Below are 20,461 nucleotides of genomic sequence, written 5' to 3' on the forward strand. Positions count from 1 at the left end.
GTGGCACACTGGACCAACTCTATACCCTTCATCGGGTACTCGAGGGTTCGTGGGAGTTCGCCCAACCAGTCCACATGTGTTTTGTGGATCTGGAGAAAGCGTTCGACCGCGTCCCTCGTGGTGCCCTGTGGGGGGTGCTCCGGGAGTATGGGGTCCGGGGCCCTCTGCTAAGGGCTGTCCGTTCCCTGTATGACCGCAGCAGGAGCTTGGTTCGCATTGCCGGCAGTAAGTCAGACCTGTTCCCGGTGCGTGTTGGTCTCCGCCAGGGCTGCCCTTTGTCACCTGTTCTGTTCATTACTTTTATGGACAGAATTTCTAGGCGCAGCCAGGGGCCGGAGGGTGTCCGGTTTGGGAGCCTCAGAGTCTCATCTCTGCTGTTTGCGGACGATGTTGTTCTGATGGCTTCAACGAACCAGGACCTTCAGCACGCACTGGGGCGGTTTGCAGCCGAGTGTGTAGCGGCCGGGATGAGGATCAGCACCTCCAAATCCGAGGCCATGGTTCTCCACCGGAAAAAGGTGGCTTCCCCTCTGCAGGTCGGTGGGGAGTCCTTGCCTCAAGTGGAGGAGTTCAAGTATCTCGGGGTCTTGTTCACGAGTGAGGGACGGATGGAGCGTGAGATCGATAGACGGATCGGTGCGGCGTCAGCAGTGATGCGGTCGCTGTATCGGTCTGTCGTGGTGAAGAGGGAGCTGAGTCGGGGGGCAAAGCTCTCGATTTACCGATCGATCTACGTTCCCACCCTCACCTATGGTCATGAGATTTGGGTAATGACCGAAAGGACAAGATCGCGAATACAAGCGGCCGAAATGAGTTTCCTTCGCAGGGTGGCTGGGCGCACCCTCCGAGATCGGGTGAGGAGCTCAGTTACCCGGGAGGAGCTCAGAGTAGAGTTGCTGCTCCTTCACGTCGAAAGGAGCCAGCTGAGGTGGCTCGGGCATCTGTTTCGGATGCCTCCTGGTCGCCTCCCGCGGGAGGTGTTCCAGGCATGTCCTAGTGGGACAAGGCCTCGTGGAAGGCCCAGGACACGGTGGTGGGACTATGTCTCCGAGCTGGCCTGGTGTCGCCTCGGGGTCCCCCCAGGACACCTGGAGGAGGTGTGTGTGGATCGGGAGGTTTGGGCATCTCTGTTGAGACTGCTGCCCCCGCGACCCGGCCCCGGATAAAGCGGAAGAAAATGGATGGATGGATGGATGCTCTATCATGAACATACTATAAGATGATGAATAGTGGCCAGTGGATGTGGATCCAACCCCACAAAAAGCAGAAATTTTACTGAACATGATTTAGCCTTTAGCTCAGATGCCATTTTCAAATGCTAATTCACACCTAAAGTACAGCCTCAAAAGGTCAATATATTTATTAATGATTTCTAACTATCGATTATTATTATTATTCTTTTTTTATTGACCTTTATTTAACCAGGATTGTCCCACTGAGATTAAACATCTCTTTTTCACTGGAGTCCTGGCCCCAGAGGGGATGCTATTGTACATGTTTTAGTGGTAGGGGAAACCGGAGTACCCGGAGGAAACCTACGCAGACACGGGGAGAACATGCAAACTCCACACAGAAATGCCCAGGTGGGAATCAAACCCGGAACCTTCTAGCTGTGGGCGGCACAGTGGCGCTAACCACTGCGCCACTGTGCTGCCCAATTAAATGTGGTTGATGGGTTGACAGCAGCTGGAAACATCTGGATCTTTCATAATTTGGGATGTATGTACAGTATGATGGCTACATGCAAATCGCTACAGGAAAAATATATTGGCTAACAAACGAAGGAAAAAAAAGTTTCCTGGACTAACTTGATAACTGTCCGAATACGTTTGGATGGAACGCTACTTCTCCTTTTTATTTCTTGCTTCTTGTTCCATTGTCAGCCCCATGATGATCACCTTTAAAGTGTAAATGTCATGCAAAATCAACCATTTACTAACATTGTGCCCTTGACATGCCTGGAGTAGTATTTTACGTCATTCACAGTTTTGAGTAACCCTCAGGCAAAGCTGTTAAATTTCGCAGTTTCTTCTTCTGTGTCCGTGCTTCGTTCTGTACTTCCTGGATACAATTGCGCCATTGTTAAAACCCCTAACTGTCCTCCACATTTGTAAAGCCCTTAATCCAACATTATATCAGGTCAAGTGTTTTCGTCAGGCTGTGCTGAAGCTGAAAACCACGCTGTAAATCGAAACTGAAAGTTTTTTTTAAATATTATTCCTACAACTGCCAGCAGGAGGAGCCCCAGGCAAAGTCTTCACAAGCTCCAGTGCCTGCATTTTATTGTTACAATTGAATTCTTACAAAGGCTACAAAATCTAAAATGCATGCATGCATATGTCCACTTAAATGTACCCTAAACCAGTGGTTCTGTATGGCTTCAGGACCCATCATTACCCTAAGATGACAAACCGTGACCCAAACAGAAGTGTAATTTGTCATATATCATATAAAATATAGTAAAATAATAAAATCAAACCAATAACATTCATTTTATCAGACTCTGTTAGTGTTTCCATGCAGTTTCAAAGGGAAAATATTGAAACATTCTTAGGCTCGCAACCCATTGAAAATGGTTCCGCTTTTGGGTCCCGACCCCCCACCAGTTGCCCTGAACTATTGCTAATATTTTGGTTTTATAATCCACTGACTCAGAAAACTATAGCTCTAAAATGCAACAGTAAAAATGCTTGTACAAAACCCCATAACAGTTCCATCAAAACAAAATGTGAGTGTGGTTTCATTGAATTCCATTTCCGCGCAGTGCCTTTAATGGCATCAGTTTACCTTGACCTTGTTTAACCGTCTGAAGGGGACTAGTCTTTGGACCAGCTCCAGCTTTGGGTCAGCTCCTGAACTGTAAACATGTTGGCACAGGAAGAAATACACGTTGTGTTGAACCTGTTATGTATATTATTCATTATGAGGAACTGTAATATGTTTTTTACTCTTTTCATTGGAAGATAATTTCAAATACAGCCACTTTGCTAAAATTAAAGAAAAACGCAAAAATCATGTTTTTAAAGGTAAGAGGAAAAATGACCTGACACAGAAATTACGTTCTCAAAACAACAGATCCAAATCCAAACCACCGGGCATTTGTTCATAACACATTTGATATTTTTGCATTTCTTTAACAAAACTGTATCAGTACATTCCAGCAAATGATTAACTATAATATCTCACAGTTGGCAATAGCGCTCACTGAACCGACTGTCACTTCTCAGTCATATGGCTGTGCCTTCGAAGCATGTCTGCATCATTTCAGTGTTTAAGTCATCACAAGCTCAACAAAGGACTGACCGCTGCAGCTGACCGTTAAAATGAGAAAGTACAACATGATGGTTACATGCAAGAGTATGAATTCTGTCAACCATGTACTGTACTGTGCATAAAGCTGGATCAGAATCAATAAATGTGTTGCTCAGAGTTGGTAGTGCAGCTCATGATCAAGGAAAAAGATGGAGAGAAGTAACTTGAATGGAGACAGAGAATTACAGGGCAAGCTGTGACATGGAGGGAAGCTCCTGTGTTGGTCTGATGTGTTTGATCAAGTTCATTTACTTTACATATTTCAGTTTGAAACACTAATGCGTTCTGTTAGCTAGACATGAGGGATATTCTCATGCTTCTCTGCCATTGTGACAAAACTATCACAAAGCTAAAGGGACTTTGAGGGCACTGACCACTTGGATGGAAAAAGTACTTAGTTTTGAAACACGAGTTATCTGTTTTAGGAGAGTGATGATCTTTTACTGGTGAGCCATGGTAGTGCTGAATTACAAAGCAATTTTGGCGAATGCACCGAGCTTTAAGCTTTAAGAATGCCATTTCTGTTTTGACATGTCAATATATATATAATATATATATGTGTGTGTATGTATGTATGTATGTGTGTGTGTATGGACATATGTATGTATGTATGTATGTATATATATATGTCAAAGTGGGAAACACCTCCAAAGGTGGTCGAGAATGACCGAGCCAAGATCCTGTGGGACTTCCAGATACAGACGGACAGAATGGTAATGGCGAACCAACCGGACATTGTGGTGGTGGACAAAGAGCAGAGGAAAGCCGTTGTGGTCGACATAGCAATACCAAGCGACTTCAACATCAGGAAAAAGGAACACGAGAAACTAGAGAAATACCAGGGGCTCAGAGAAGAGCTGGAGAAAACCTGGAGGGTGAAGGCATCAGTGGTGCCCGTGGTCGTTGGGGCACTCGGGGCAGTGACCCCCAAACTGGAGGAGTGGCTCCAGCAGATCCCAGGAAATACATCAGACATCTCGGTCCAGAAAAGTGCAGTTCTAGGAACAGCAAAGATACTGCGCAGAACCCTCAAGCTCCCAGGCCTCTGGTAGAGGACCCGAGCAGGAGGAGAAAGAGACCGCCCGCGGTTATACATGCTTTCATGTTGGTCACACAATATAGATTTATTAGATGTGTGCTGCATTCACTAATGGCTCTCAAGTGTGTCAGAGCAGGGGAAACCTCAGCGGATACACAGCTCCAAAGAGTAAGGGAACCAGTGATGCTAAGGTAAAAGTAGAAACAACAGAAACGTGCTGTTTTAAACTAATACGTAATAATCTTAAAGAGAAAACAGTTGCTATATGTGAACAATAGATCTAGTGCTTTTATTCAAAACTTTGCGTGCATCTAATGGCTTTTAGTTAAGCATTACATGTCATGGGTTCAGGCCCTGACTCCTGGCTCCGACAATTAGCTGAATATCTCTCCCTGATCTTCAAACCCTTTCACCCTGAATTTCCTGTGAAATAACGCATACGGGCCAAAAAAAACAAAGAAAACCCTTAGAAAAACAAACCAAAAAAACTCTCCATTGTTTTTTGCACCAGGAATTCCAGAATTCTCATCTCTTTTGAAAATACAATCCTAATCTTTATCAACATCACAGCTCCACTTCTCCCAAACGTCACAGAATGTATTTCAGGCATTCTGTGTTGTTTCCTTCCTTAAATGGCTTTCTCCTCTGACTACAGATGCCGTTCCAGAACACTGACTCTGCGCAGGAAGCTTCATTTGACAGCAACATAAAGTCTATTTTTATATTTCTTCTCCAATAAACGTCATGGTCTCGACGTTACCAAGAATTGCTGCATGTCAAAAATGTTATCTTTCTTTATTTGTACATGCTCGTACTTAATGTAGTACGACCCTATTTTGTTTTATGTCCGGCCATTTCTCAAAGCTATAAGTGCTCCAGATCTCCCGTATCTGTTTCGTTCGGGTCATCTTTGGGTCACCATATTGCTTTTGCTCTAACTAGAAGTGTATGTATCAGTCATGCTCTCCTTTCTTTCGGATCAGTGTAAAGCATTCGGCTCCTAAACTAGCAGCATTGGGTATTGTCTCACCGCTGTCAAATTATTTTCACCGTTGCTTTTCCTTTTCTTCTTTTGTACCTTGGCAAAGCACCTTTGTATTTTTTGCTTCCTGTACCTTACCACAGAGGCTCTAAATCCCACTGTTTCTGTTATTACCTGCTGAATTGGCACTGACAGACAGCCGTAATCGCTGTTTGGAAGATTATTTGATGCTGTATTTTTTTTCTTTTCTTGGCTGCTGCTGCTGCAAACTTAATTCCCTCTACAATAAATGAAGCTTTCCGAATCTGAAGTAATTGTCCAAAATGTTCAGTAGGAAATGAAAGCATGTTGTAAGTGAAGAACTCTTGCGGGAGAAGAGACCAAAACTTTTCTTGAAGTTTTAAGGAGGATGCTTTCATTGTTCAACACTGCCTTCCTTACAAAACATTGAGAACGACTTGATACGCCAAATTTTCAACTTGCCTCAGAACTAGAATATCTTTGAGACGGTATATTTTGAGCCTGAGCTAAAGTCTCTGCTCTTTAATCTGTTTTTTTCCCCTACATTTTTTGGGTACAGCGTTCTGTACCCAAGTCCTGCTTATACACTTAGCTTCTTTCCTCAATGCTGTATATCTCAGTGACATTTTAAAAAGCACATTTAATCAAGAGTCGGTAACACGATGCCTCAAGGTAACGTGTAATGGCAAAGACAACAAATGGCAGCCAGAAGAAAACAACCGCAGCCACTACTCCCGAGGTTAAATTACCTTTAAACCTGGAGGGGTCACACTGGGGTCACGCGCCCTATCGAAAACATATCACTTTGACTTGTAACATGCTTTTATCTCTGGGACACATGGGCTACGTCGGGCCGCCACATGTGTGCAGACGTGCCAGTCTTTGTCGTTAAGTAAAGGGGTTTTGTAATTATCCGCTGCAAGTCAAACAACTCATGGACTTAATACGATGACATAGACCCAATACATTAGGACCACGATACGCCTTACGTTTACATGGCCCAGAGCGGCATGGGCCAGACGCAGACACTGACAGCAAATCATTAGCTCATGAACAATGGTTCCGATCTCTGGCTTGTTCTCAGTGCAAGGCAATTTGATCAATATTAGACTTTTACAGCTTGAACGCAGAAGTGCTCATTTGTCAGGTTTGGGTTTCGAAGGTGCCGAAATGGGTCATGCGTCACTGAAAGGCAACGGGTTTGTGGACGTATTTTCTGCCATTCATTTAAAGTATTAGATGTAATTGGTACATGTTGTGAAGAGTACTGTGATGAATCATCCTCATGACAACATTTGGACTGTGTAAGCTTCAATTCAACCTGGATAGACTCAAACAGACAAAAGCAGCGATTAGGAAGATTTATTGACACGTATGTTAGTTTTGGCGATCAGACCCCTGTGGTAGACATCGATGTATGAAAGTCAGCATGGATGAACAGCTTGGAGTTAGGGATGCCTTCACCCGGAGCCTGGACACTGGTGGTGGTATAGGAGAACCGTGAAGGATTCAGCAGGCAGAAGCAGTGGACGGAAGAGGTGGAGATGGGGCGGTGGTGGGTCACAGCACAGCTGGGAAGCGAATAAACCATGATTGCTGGGGCGATGATTGGCTGCTGCAGAGGTGTGGCTCTTAAGCTGAAGGCTGAGGTGGAGGTGTGGACCTCTCGGAAGCAATCAGTGGCTGGAGGTAAATGATGCTGAAATTCGTCTACCAGTTTAAATTACCACCTAGGCTTCATATATCACACTTATGATTGTCTTTATTAGTGGTGGTGGTTGTCTAAAAACGGTTCCATTTTGTATTACGGTAAATGGCTATTTTTATATTAAGATATCAGTTTTATGTAACAAGTGTTCATATCAAGGTGACATTTTATTAGCCTGGCAAGTCAGTCACTCTTACTTTTTGTATACATCAAAAAGCATTTATAGTCCAAAAAGACCTGCCAAAAGTGGGAGCATGGACAAACTAAGTGAAAATGGATGAATAGTGTGCGTACACGTGATGTGAGCAACATTTGTTTTTGGAAAACCTGAAATGAACTCAAAACCAACGTGAACTTATTATAAATAAATTCACGGAAATATTATTTGTCTCTGTTGTTTCAGTCCACGGATCTGTGAGCCTTATGGGGTGTATGTGCTTAACCTAAACATGGGGAACAGCTAAATGAGTAACTTCAAAATAATCACGTAACACCCCATAGCTCCCACACGGTTACACAAGTTTTGCTAAAATGTAAAAAAATAAATAAATAAATAAATAAAAACTGCACTGGGCAAAGTATACAATGCTCTTCGAACATGCTCTTAGCAGAAAAAGTTAGTTTAATGTTATGTTACACTTTTAACTGTATTCTAGTCTGGCATATCTGGCACTGTAGTAGTATTTTCTCCTTCCTTTATGCACATTTTGAGGACCTCAATGTTGATAATACCATGGATTCCAGACTATTGAGCGCACCCGAATACTAGCTGCTCATATACCTGCCACACTGGTCTGTAAGAAGCAGTGGTTCCGTGTATTTGAAGCGCAATCAGTGCACTGGAACTACTGGACTTTTCTCTTCATGCACTGTCACATTTTCCAAAAGAATGGCGGCGAAGGTACATTTCTTTTTTTCTTTTTTTTTTAAGTGTGTTAAAGGGACTAAATACAAGTTGGTAGTTTTTATACTCACTACTGCCACCCAAGATCTTAGGCATACCTGCAGGTTCTATATTAAGCTTGTGCATGACGGCACTTCAGACTTGAATTAAAGGCCTCTTCATACTCCACAAGACGAGAGAACTTTGTTCTTGTTCTTGAGGCAAAAAGAACGAGAACAAAGTTCGTCTGGGCTCTGACATTTCATACTCCACAAGACGTGTTTCTGCCAAACTGCCATGCCCCCTTTTTCCGCAGCCAAAACAAACAAGGAATGACCGAAATAAAACGAGCTATTTGAGTTTAAACTAGTATAAAATGTTGGTTTATTATGTCCGTGTGTTTCTCTCCAGGACTTTGTTGCCATTTGCGTGTCCTTGTAATCCTTCAGCGAAGTATTTTACTGCCGCGGACGGTGCCGCAAAACTAGCCATGTTGTCTCCGTTTTCCGCACCGGTGTTAGGACGTAAACATTGAATTCTCCCTTCCCGCTTCTGCCAAAATAACCCCGCCCACTAAAAATCCAGCCAATCACAGCCAGACTTCTTGCAGCCTTGCCGAAATAGTTCTGCTGAGCTGATGCGTCAGCAAGACCTGCCGAACAGGAGCTGCGAGAACAGAATGACGTCATTTTTTTCTTGCAGCTCTGGGTGAACAAAGTTCTCGCGTCTTGTGGAGTATGAATAGGCCTTAACACCTTTTTGAGTGACGGTGCAGGATTTTAGAGGCAGTTGTGGTGAACAGGTCTGGGCTCATTCTACACATTAGGGCATGGCTGGAACATGTAGGGGGAGGAAAACACTTAATTTTAACATTTTTATACTCTGTATAGTCCCTTTAAGAGCTTTGATTATATTATTCTTTAAACATGCATGCGGAGCTGACCTCTTGACCATAAACCAGACTTCACAGAATGATGTGCCAAAGCCACAGACTCACAGACACAACGGAGAGCGAAATCTTTTCTACCAGTCCTCTGCCAAGTGAATCATAGTTTAAACCTCCTAAGGCTTTTATACCAGAATTTCATGAATATTTTTTTATGGCTAAGCTGTTTAAAGGATGTTTATTTTTCTATCAAGTTTTTGGAAAATACCCTCCGCCAACACTAAACGGCTCAATCCTCTGCCCGGGGCAAGAACTGCATAAATCCAGTCGAGGGTTTTAGCGTCTATGATCACAACTCCTGTGCCAGTGCCTGCTGCCACACAACCAGAGGGCATCACTCAAAACAAAACAAAAAAAGAGGTGGACTAAGGCGTGGTGTGGCGCAGTTAGCACTGACAATATAATGAATATTACAGGCAAATAATATTCATTTGTAGACCTCAGTCAGAAAACAAATGGCAGTGTGATCAATCACTGCAAACCCTACACATTACATCTGACCCCCAATCTCTCTCTCTCTCTCACACACGCATGCACGCACGCACGCACGCACACACACACACACACACACACACACATACTTGTAAATCAGTACAAATGGGGACCTCAAGGCAAACTGCTCCATATGGGGACCCCATTTTTTTTAAGGGAATAGAGCCACCAAAACCACTCTCAAAATTTTTTCTTGAGCCTTGGGCTCCAGATGCAAATTTTGAACCAAAATCTCCTAAGTTTTCTTTTTTATTTTTTGTCCGGTAATTGGTGACTTTTGGGGACCTGTCTATTATGTAGTACCTGAAACAACCACCAGATGGCAATAGTGGGGAAAATGGTATTTCTTGTATTTTTTGTTATTTTTGAATGTTGGTAGATAGGTTAACAGGAAAAAGGAGGAGGTTTAAAACAAAAAAATCAATGCCCAACAAATGTTCATTAACAATGAAATATTTATTTACAAAAAAGTGAACATGGGTCTGTCGCCCAACGGTTTGCCAGTTATCATGTTCTTCAACACGAGTAAGTTGGAGGGAAAGTTTAATAGAATTCTTGACTAGAGACCTGCAACGGGCGGGAATTCTCACGAGACTTGCAGGACTCAACACTAATTTTGTAGGATCGGTCAGGATTCATGAAGCCTTAGGCGGGAACGGGCGGTCAGACCAAAACATAATCCACAAAATCCATTCCTGTACAGGTCTCTACTTTAGACTCTTGCATAACTTTACGATTGCACAACAGTATGAAAACTCTACCTCTAGCTGTTACTTCCTGTATTTAAAGGAACAGGCCACCGGTTTTCCATACTGACATATGTTCTTACCTGAGCTTAGACGAGTTAATGTGCACCTGTCTGGTCTTTGTGCGTGCACTCAGTCAAAAAGACCAAAGATGTTGTTAGCATTTAGCCTCATCTCCACTCCTCTATGGGGCTAAATGGGGTTAAGTTAGAAGCCACCAAGCTCTTCCACGTTTCCCATATTTAAATACAGTTACATGAGTAGTTGCACCTCGACATCTGCGCAGTAAGACGCCAAAGTGCTTCTTAAGTGTTATTACGCCTTACAATATAGTTCCCCTTTTCATCCACTTAGAAAATTGACATGTTTAATTTTGTGTAACTATACTTGGATCTCACATAACCATATAGGGGGAACGTGGAGGAGCTTGGTCGCTTCTAACTTCACCCCCATTTGGCCACATAGAGGAGAGGAGGAGAGGCTAAATGCTAATGTCTATGGTTTCACACATCAAATCACAATCAGGCTCAGGCAAGAACATATCTCAGACTGAAAAAACAGTTGCCTGTTCCTTTAAAGGAATAGGCAACTGTTTGTACATACTGAGATATGTTTCTTACCTGAGCTGTGACGAGTTCTTTAGGACCTGTCTGATCTTCAGTCACGAAAAAACACAGCGCAGACGGCGTTAGCATTTAGCCTCTCCCCCTCTCCTCTATAGCTCCAAAACAGGTCAAGATAGAAGCTACCAAGCTCTTCCACGTTTTCCCTATTTAAATATGGTTACGTGAAGTGTTCCACTACAAAGTATAATTACACAACATTAAACAATGTGGATTTTCTAAGCGGATAAAAGGGGGGACTATATTGTAAGGCGTAATAATACCAGGAGTAGTTCGAAATCCGCGCAGTAATATCTTCACTTTAATGCACAGTAATCTTCACTTTACTGTGCGGATGCCAAATTACTCCTGGTATTATTACGCCTTACAATATAGTCCCCCCTTTTATCCGCTTAGAAAATCCACATTGTTTAATTGTGTGTAATTATACTTAGTGTAACACTTCACGTAACCATATTTAAATAGGGAAAACGTGGAAGAGCTTGGTAGCTTCTATCTTGACCTGTTTTGGAGCTATAGAGGAGAGAGGGAGAGGCTAAATGCTAACGCCGTCTGTGCTGTGTTTACGTGACTGAAGCCACGGGGGAAGACCAGACAGGTCCTAAAGAACTCGTCAAAGCTAAGATAAGAACATATCTCAGTATGGAAACACGGTGGCCTGTTCCTTTAAGGATCAATAAAAGCCAAAAAATATATATACAACAGAACAACGTTTTCTTTAGCCAACTCTTACAAAAACGGTTTCTGTCATCGTACCTAATGTGTCATAAGCACTTACTTACTTACTTACTTATTACTTTCTTTTACAACTTTGTCGTCTCCCAGCCTCAATCCGGTTTTTGACGTAAAATTTGACACCCTCCCATTTCCTTGTTTGAAGTGCCCCAGCAGACTCTTCAATACATTGGATGCACTGCGCCTTACCAGGGACCTTTCCAGACTGAATGTTGTCCATGAGGGTTTCTTCTACTGCATTCACCTCCTGCACTGTCCACGGTCTCTTTTTTCCTTTAGATCCTGGAAGATATGCAAAAACTAGAATCAGAACACTTTTTATTGCCATTGTTTGAGAACAGGTTCACAAACTAGCAATGTTTCTCAGTACAATCGTGCAACAAACATAGAATTCAGGTAAAAATAAGCTATACAAACTTTAAATCTACAAGGCCATAAGGGCATGCAGAAAAAAAAAAAAAGTAAAATATAACAAGACGACAACAAAGACATAGACATGACTTACTATGACTTTACAGACAATAACCAATTGTATTGCAAGTAGTTGGAATGAGCTTTACCAGTGGAAGTAGACATTTCTTCTGTTGGCGTCCGTGTCTGCAGTCCCTTTCCTCCCGTCTGTCCTGAGTGTTCAAGACAAGTTATTAGTAAACTAAACTAGTATATAGCTAAAAATTCTCTTTTCCTTGGTTCTATGGGCATAAAGAAATCATTGATTTCACTCACCAACATGAAATTGTTTTTTTTTATGTTTTTTTTTTTTTTTTTTTGTAATTACAGCTTCAGCTTTATTTCTGTCCCTTTTAAATTAAATGTATGAATTGTGAGAGCAATATATACATGGTTCACACAGTAACTAATGCCAACGTCAACACGTGTTTGAAGACCCACAGAATAATAGAGGGGCCGGGGACTTAGCACAAGTTCCTGGATGTTTCTCCCATAAAATGTATCATCACTTCATTCTGCAACACTATCAGACATTTCTGACCAGTACCAATCCTTCCACTTCTGTTGCTCTTGTGTTGCTCGCTCCAGTCTCCCTCTCTTTACTCCTCCATCCCTGTTTGTATCCGTTTCTCCTTCGTCTTCTCTCCCCCTTCCTCTCCCATTTCTACTCCTCTCACTCCCCTCCTCCCTCTCATCCGTTTGCCTCTCTCCCCTCCGTCTGTCCTGTATTTCTCTCATCAGTCTCCTCCTCTCTCCCCTCCGCCTGTCCTGCATCTCTCTCCTTAGTCTCCTCCTCTCTCCCCTCCGTCTGTCCTGTATTTCTCTCATCAGTCTCCTCCTCTCTCCCCTATGTCTGTCCTGTATCTCTCTCACCCGTCTCCTCTCCCCGGTCACACTCTCTCTTCTTTCCTGAATCTCTTCTTCCCGAATCAAACAGCCAAACTCTCTCCTTCATTGATTGTTTAAAATACCTGGAGACTTCGAAGAAAACCCAGGGATATGATCTTCACTTCCTGGTTGAAAGTTTTGGAGTGCAGGCTCTCCCCTCTTCCTGGTTCCTGTGGACATAATGAGATTAATCTAAGCAAATTACAGGAAATAATTGTCTTGTTTTCTTGTCCTTGGTCTCCTCCCTTTGTGTCCTTCGCCTCCTCTCCCTCTCCCCCACATGTGTCAAGTGTTACTTGTTCAAATACCTGGAGATTTTGAAGATGACCAATCTGGGGCTGAGATTGGATCAGTTTCATCATCTGATTCCTCTGTGTCTTCCATGACCCCCTCTAAAAACAAAAATGAAATGGTTACCAGGACACTTAATAGATAACAGGAAGTAACAGTACATGGCATTGTGAAACTTATCTTACCTTGTGGATCTATATTTATTTGATCCAGATTCTTTCTATGTGGTTGTTTCTGGTGGGCAGATGAATCGTCGTCTTCACTGTCTGTGCTGCTCTTTGTGTGATCTGGGACATACTCATCTTGGCTACCTTCAGATGTGGACATGTCATCCTTTCTGGGGTTTGACTGAAAAAGACAAGACTCAATTATGGATTTGGGCATGCAGTCATTTAACAGGACACAACCTGGACGCAACTAGACCTGGACGTGAACAGGTCTGGACAGGAGACCAGACCTGGCTTGTGTCCGAATGTCCACCCTAGTCCCTAACCCCTCATTCACTATATAGGCCTGCATTATATAGTAGTGTATAGTCCACTCATTCTGTTGCCGATTTGGACAGAAGCCACTACTTTCTCCGAGCTGCGCGACGTCACATGCACTGCGGCTGCAGATTTCTTTATTTCTTTTTTCTCAGAACTTATTCATTATACAGAGAGACCTTTTTTTGACGGGTTGACCTTGCTAAAGTTTCTCCATGAGTTGAGTGGCTGAGCTAAACCTCAGCAAAATAAAAAAAAAATGCAAAGTCAAACTTATTTGCTATATAAAAAAAAGTGTTGGAAAAATATATAACTTTCGTGGGATAGAGTAATCTGTTTTGCGCATAATCTGTCATGTGGACAGAGATATTTGTTTATATTGCTGTAGAAAACTCTTTATTAAAATATCCGGTTAACTATGGGGCGTTATTTTTTTCCTTATAGGCTTATGCACAGTTTCCCCACGTGACGTCTTCCTGGACAGTCAGCCAGACGCTGGACTTCTTGTCGCTGATCGTTTACGTTCACAATTAGCAGGTTCCCACACAAATATAGAGATAGCTCAGGATCTGGTTAAGGACAACGAGTTACTGATGGAGTCACAGCAACGTGTTACAAACATCATGTTCGCTGTGAATCTGCCCCAAAGAAAACGCCAGCGCTCGTGAGGGACGGAGCTTTATCTTAGAGCTAAAGGCTAGTGTTGAAAAATGATAATATAACATGTAAACAAGTAAATATAATTTAAACTAACAGGACGATTCTTTTTTGCGCAGGCTCGTTCCAAACGCCTCGCTAGTTTTATTTCTTATTTTGCGTTAGCCGCGTTAGCCTCAAGACAAAAACATCCACGTTATGAACACGGAGTTTCCTCCAGTGAAGTCGTTACGTCTCATGTAATATTTTCTAACCTGCTCCAGTCACATCTGAACTTTTACTCGCTGTCCTTTACCAAATCTTAAGCTATTGCTTCATTTCTGTGGGACCTGCTAATTCGGACAGGAAGGACAGCGTCTGGCTGACTGTCCAGGCGGAAATCACGTGGGGTCACTGTGCATATAGCCCATTACCCTGCAGTGTCTTGCCTTAAACAATATTGTATGCACAGACTTACAATTTGAGGTAGTGATGTAATTTCAAAGTTCTTGTGTGGTTCCTTTGTGAGACATTCTTCTTGTCGGGTCACACAGGCATCGTGGTGATTTCTCAATGTCTGCAGCCAACGAAAATATCTTACTTGTGACTACAAAACAAAACAAAAAAATCACTCGCTGTGTTTACATGTATCTGCCTTATAAACAGCATGAGACTTAAGGTTAAAACGTTGGATAAAACATTATGGCCATGTAGTGGTATTCCTTTTATACATGTATTAAAAAATGAATGAATAAATAAAGCCTTTTCTATACAGTACAGTGGTTCACAAGAAGAAGAAAAAACATCTCACCTCAGATTTCCCATGTCCCTCTTTATCCTTCGACTCATTCATTGTTGCTGAAAAAATAAAGTTGAGTTAACTATGGTAGCTGTGAACAATCTTTGCTTAACGTCCTGAGATCTCAGACATAGTCTATTGTCCCATTGTTAGATGAGTTATTTATGTTTAATGCCTCTGTGGCAGTCTCAGCTCCACTTCCCACAGCACATGGTGCTACAGCAGCTTCTTACCACTATGCTAAACATGTTCAATGTTATGGTTATTCTCAAAGCTAAGACTGGGTCAGACAGAAAAGTTATGGACGACCCAATGCAAAAAAATGCCCACCAGTATTGTGGAGCTCAAAATAAATGTCTAATTACTTTACACCAACGTTTTAACTGTATAATGTATTCCTTGTTAAAGAAAAGTGAGGCCACGTGAGTCTGGTTTTGCTAATGTACAACTAGCATGATAGCTAACCACCATGCAGCTAGCTAATCAAGCTAATATCCACTAAACTTTTCAACAATCTAATCTAAAAAAAAAAAAGAGCCTCATATACCTTCCTTCAAGTAGACAGTTGAGCAAAAAATAAGTCTGTCTCTTTATGTATTGTGGTAGAAATGAACAGAAAAGCTAGCACATTGCCACAGTACTTAGCACTGTTTTTGAAACGTTTTTGAGCACATATCTTAGAACATGAACATTGCAAACTAATTTGTCATCTCTAACTTAGTTAACTCTCAAAAAAAGACTTACCAGTTTGTTGACTGTAGGCTACGTGACATCTGTCGTGGACGCAGATGCAGAGAGATGCAGAGCACGGGTAGTGGCACCACTAGCTCCTCCCCCGCAATACAAAATGGCGGCCAGGGATTTTGCAAACCAAAACAAACCTAGGCGAAGGAGGAATGGCATTTTCACATATGCCTACAGTGAAAATTGTGCCTGTGTCCACAGGCTACTTAAAGCCTTAATATCCAATTTATTTTTAGCATTGATTTCAAAAGAAGAATTCAATATTAAGAGTTTTAAAGCATGATGTCTGCTAATCAGCTATGCTCCAACTTTTGGACACAGAATAAAAAAAATTAAATTGAAGATTTGTCTAAAACTTTATAAACTGAAAAGTTTTTCAATGTAGTATTGAATGTTTTCTTTCTTGTAAAATATTGTGCAATGGTCGGTAGTTAGCACATAGCTGATACCTGTGTGTCACGATGTAGTCAAGCCACCATTTTGTATAATGAGACAGTTTAGAGATGGACATTATGAGTACCTGTTAACCCAGGTTTGTGTATCACGATGTAGTCAAGCCACCATTTTGTATATTGAGACAGTTTAGAGATGAACATTATGAGGACCTGTTAATCCTGGTTTGTGTATCACGATGTAGTCAAGCCACCATTTTGTATAATGAGACAGTTTAGAGATGAACATTATGAGGACCTGGTAATCCTGGTTTGTGTATCACGACGTAGTCAAGCCACCATTTTGTATAATGAGACAGTTTAGGGATGGACATTATGAGGACCTGTTAACCCAGGTTTGTGTATCACGATGTAGTCAAGCCACCATTTTGTATAATGAGACAGTTTAGGGATGGACATTATGAGGACCTGTTAACCCAGGTTTGTGTATCACGATGTAGTCAAGCCACCATTTTGTATAATGAGACAGTTTAGAGATGAACATTATGAGGACCTGTTAATCCCAGTTTGTGTCATGATGGAGCATCACCACCAGTCTGTTGTTATTGTTGATAGGGATGCACCGATACTACTTTTTTCTAAAACTGTTATGAGTACTTTGACTTGAGTAGCCTACTTGCCAACACCGAATACCAAAACGAGTACCATGCATTTTTCTCAAACATTCTTGTGTATAGATGGTTTATAGACTATATCATAGCAGACTAGTTAGTAGTTACCCATTTACCTGAGAAACGTAGATTTAGTTATATGAGAATCTTACATATGCTATTTTATTCTTTTTTTTTTATTGAATATAATTTTCATTATTATTAATCATTTTTTCCAAGGCTTAATTTGTCATTTGTTTCCTGGGTCCTGGATACCTGATACTATCGGTGCATCCCTAAATGTTTGTTTTCTAGTTCGTTTTAATGGACCTCTCAGTCTTAATTGTTCTTTAAACGTCACTATTGTAAACAAAACAACAATATTAACAGCTTTAATATAGCTCCTTTTTCACAAATTGTCCCGACCGGCTCAATGAGGAAAGCAACCAGAAGGGCGGTTAAATACCAATTTTATTACAAAGTTTAACTCCAAAAATGGCAAAGGTGGCTGGGACTGAGCTGAGCCACCAGGCCAGATGCAGCCAATCTTAGGGGACAGCTGAGAAGCCACACCCAGTAGCCATGGGGGAGCACCTGCATACAAAGAGGTGAGAGGGAGGAGCAGAAGCAGGACACAAGTCCCTCCCCAACACTCAGACAAGCCAATTTATAATTCTATTTGTCAATCCATCAACTGTATTTGAAGAGAACCATTCATACAAAATAACTCAAAGTGCTTTAGAAATATTCACGCAATGGTTAATGACATAGATTTAATGACTGATTTAGACTTGATTCAAAGCAGCCAGCGCTGTTAATAAACGCCCTTGTAGTGAAGATAAAAAGATAGAGGCCGCTATGAAAGTTCATGGGAGGCAAATGATGTGGTGCACATTGAAGTTGGTTTCACGTTGGATGTTGGATATTCACTTCCAACACTTTGGTAGGCTACTGCTCTGGAGACACCTACAGCATGTTCCACACAGCCCACAGCTCTAGACTGGTGAAATCCTGGTCATGTGAAGCCTACATTAAATCACATTTATGGCACTTTTCTACCTTCATCTGGTAAAAATCGTGGAGGCAAACAATAACAGTGATCGCTCCTAGGACAGGCTATAGATAGACTCAGGGCAGATAAAAGTCCCTCTGCAGATAGGGCTGAAGGCTGAAGAGAACATTTATTTTATTTTTTAGGATTTTCTTTTGGGTTGTCTGTGTTAACAAATCATGTTAACATTACACTTATATTGAATTAAGTTGAAATAATAATCATTAAACGATTATGGTGGTGACTGTGGCACAGTTGGTGGAGCGGGTCGTCTCATGATCAGAAGGTCGGGGGTTCAAATTTGCGTACTGACCTTGTGTCCTTGGGCCAGACACTTCACCCTCCATGCCTCAAGTGTCTGCGTACACTGTTGTATGAATGAGAGAGTGAATGGTTCCTTGCTGTGTGCCTACAGTATGTAGGTGGAAAAGCGCAATATAAGTTACCATTTACCAATAAAATATATCCATTTTAGTTTTAGCAATGGTAGCTAGTAACTTAAGAAAACCAGTTACCGTCAAGCCCTAAATATTTCTCATATCCTGCTTATTTGCTTTTTTTTAATTGCATGTTACATTAAGAAAACAACTAATATTTTCATGTATTTATAATGTAAAAGGTTACAAAGGTTGAAGTTGTAATAAGTGCAGTGCAACAGCAAACACATGGTGGTGGTGTTTTGTGGGGACTTGATGATACACACTACCAGAACATGGTGTCATATGAGGACTGATGCAGTACCAACAGCCACCTTGTGGGGGCGCTGTTTTGTGGGGACCTGTGATACACAGAACAAGAACATGGTGTCATATGGGGACTGCAGTACCTCAGTGTGTCCACTAGGGTCGCATACACTCACACTAATTCAGGTTTTGGACATTCTGGGGACTTCTCAGGAAAAGTACATGGGGCCCATCTTGAGGCCATTTCTAGCCGTTTAAAAGCATTGTGCCTCTGGGGACCTCGAATGAGGTCCTCATAAGGTTTTAGGTCCCCACATGGCTGGTGTGTATACATGTGGACGTCCCCACATGTAATGCTTTACAAGAACACACACACACACACACACACACACACACACGCACACACACGCACACACACACACACACACACACACACACACACACACACACACACACACACACACACACACACACACACACACACACACACACACACACACGCACACACACACTCATCAGCTCTCAGTCAGCATCTCACAACAAACAGCAATCAGCTCAAATGCAGGTCATGCTCTCTCAGTGCCAAACCATCAGCACCATTCTCTAAGATGTAAAGTGTCCAGTACAACGAGATGCACTTTTACCCAAATTACTTTCTGTAAATGAAAGTGACAAGTATAAATGTCAGAGTTTTAAATCCTTTCTTTTTCATTAAATGGAGGAAGGAAGATCATATCAGCTCAGGTTGCTATTATCAAACTGAAGTAAAAGAGCTAGTTTAGATTGTTCTCTCGTGCTCCACAATCAGAGACGGATCAACTGGATTTGGTATAATTGAGATATCACTATTTTTTACTACACAATTTTCCATCTCCTTGGAAATAACAAGTTTTCCACCCTTGTCTTTAATTGTGAATTTAACTTTTTCTTGTTATCTTGTACAGCAGTCCTGCCTCCCCCTATTAGCAGATTCGTGTATAACTGAGCTCTTCTGCCTTTTCTTGCTAATTACTTTTTTGCTTTTTGTTGGAATTTGCGGTACATTTTGGGGATATTCTCTTTAACCCATGGATTGTTGTCTAATTTAGTTTCTTTTTTTAATTTATTTAAAAAAAATCTTACTAATTCGATGACTAAACTTTCGATCCGTAAACTGCAGGCGATCACTTCCCCCACTTTGCTTATATCCAAAGCACTCTTCAATGACCAGTAGCCTCGCTCCACATCTTTAGATGGGTTCCTGGGCGCCTGCCTACAATGAATACCCGCTCCTCCTATGACAGGAACTTCATCAGGCTAAAACTATGGGGATCAATTAAAGTAAACCTTCACCGTAACCTTCACCGTAACCTTAACCTTAATGGGACCTAAGAATATTCTAGCCTGGCTATTGCTAGACAAAATGTCCCAAGTTATTTAGTCACAAGTCATTTTCTCATAGGAGAGGTGCGGTTTACGATTGACAATAGTCGTTTATTGGCCGCTGCAAATGTCTATCATTTGCATCTGCACGTAGCCATAGCCAATCGTACCAATTGTATTTGATGAGTAAACTTTCAATCCGTATACTTTCGAGCTAAACCGATCATGTTGGATCCGTAAATAAACATTTTAAAAGTATCCGTAAACAAACTACAAGCTTGCATATGACGAATAGCGCGTCATCGTCTTGTCGTCCCTCCTTGTTCTGTGATTGGTCCCCAAATCCATATGAAAATTTCGGCCATGGTCCCCAGGCTGCTGTTCACATTGGCGTAGCAAGGGTTCCAAGGGACCCCAAGCACGAATGTCATAAGGGGGCCCTCTGGCCACCCTGTGTACTGCGCACTGGGAGAGAGGACGTCATGGAGTGAACAGTGAACATAATTGCCCATTGGAATGAATAAAGTTGTTTTGAATTTGATT

Source organism: Gobius niger, assembly GCF_951799975.1.
Source record: "Gobius niger genome assembly, chromosome: 7".
Classification (NCBI taxonomy): domain Eukaryota; kingdom Metazoa; phylum Chordata; class Actinopteri; order Gobiiformes; family Gobiidae; genus Gobius; species Gobius niger.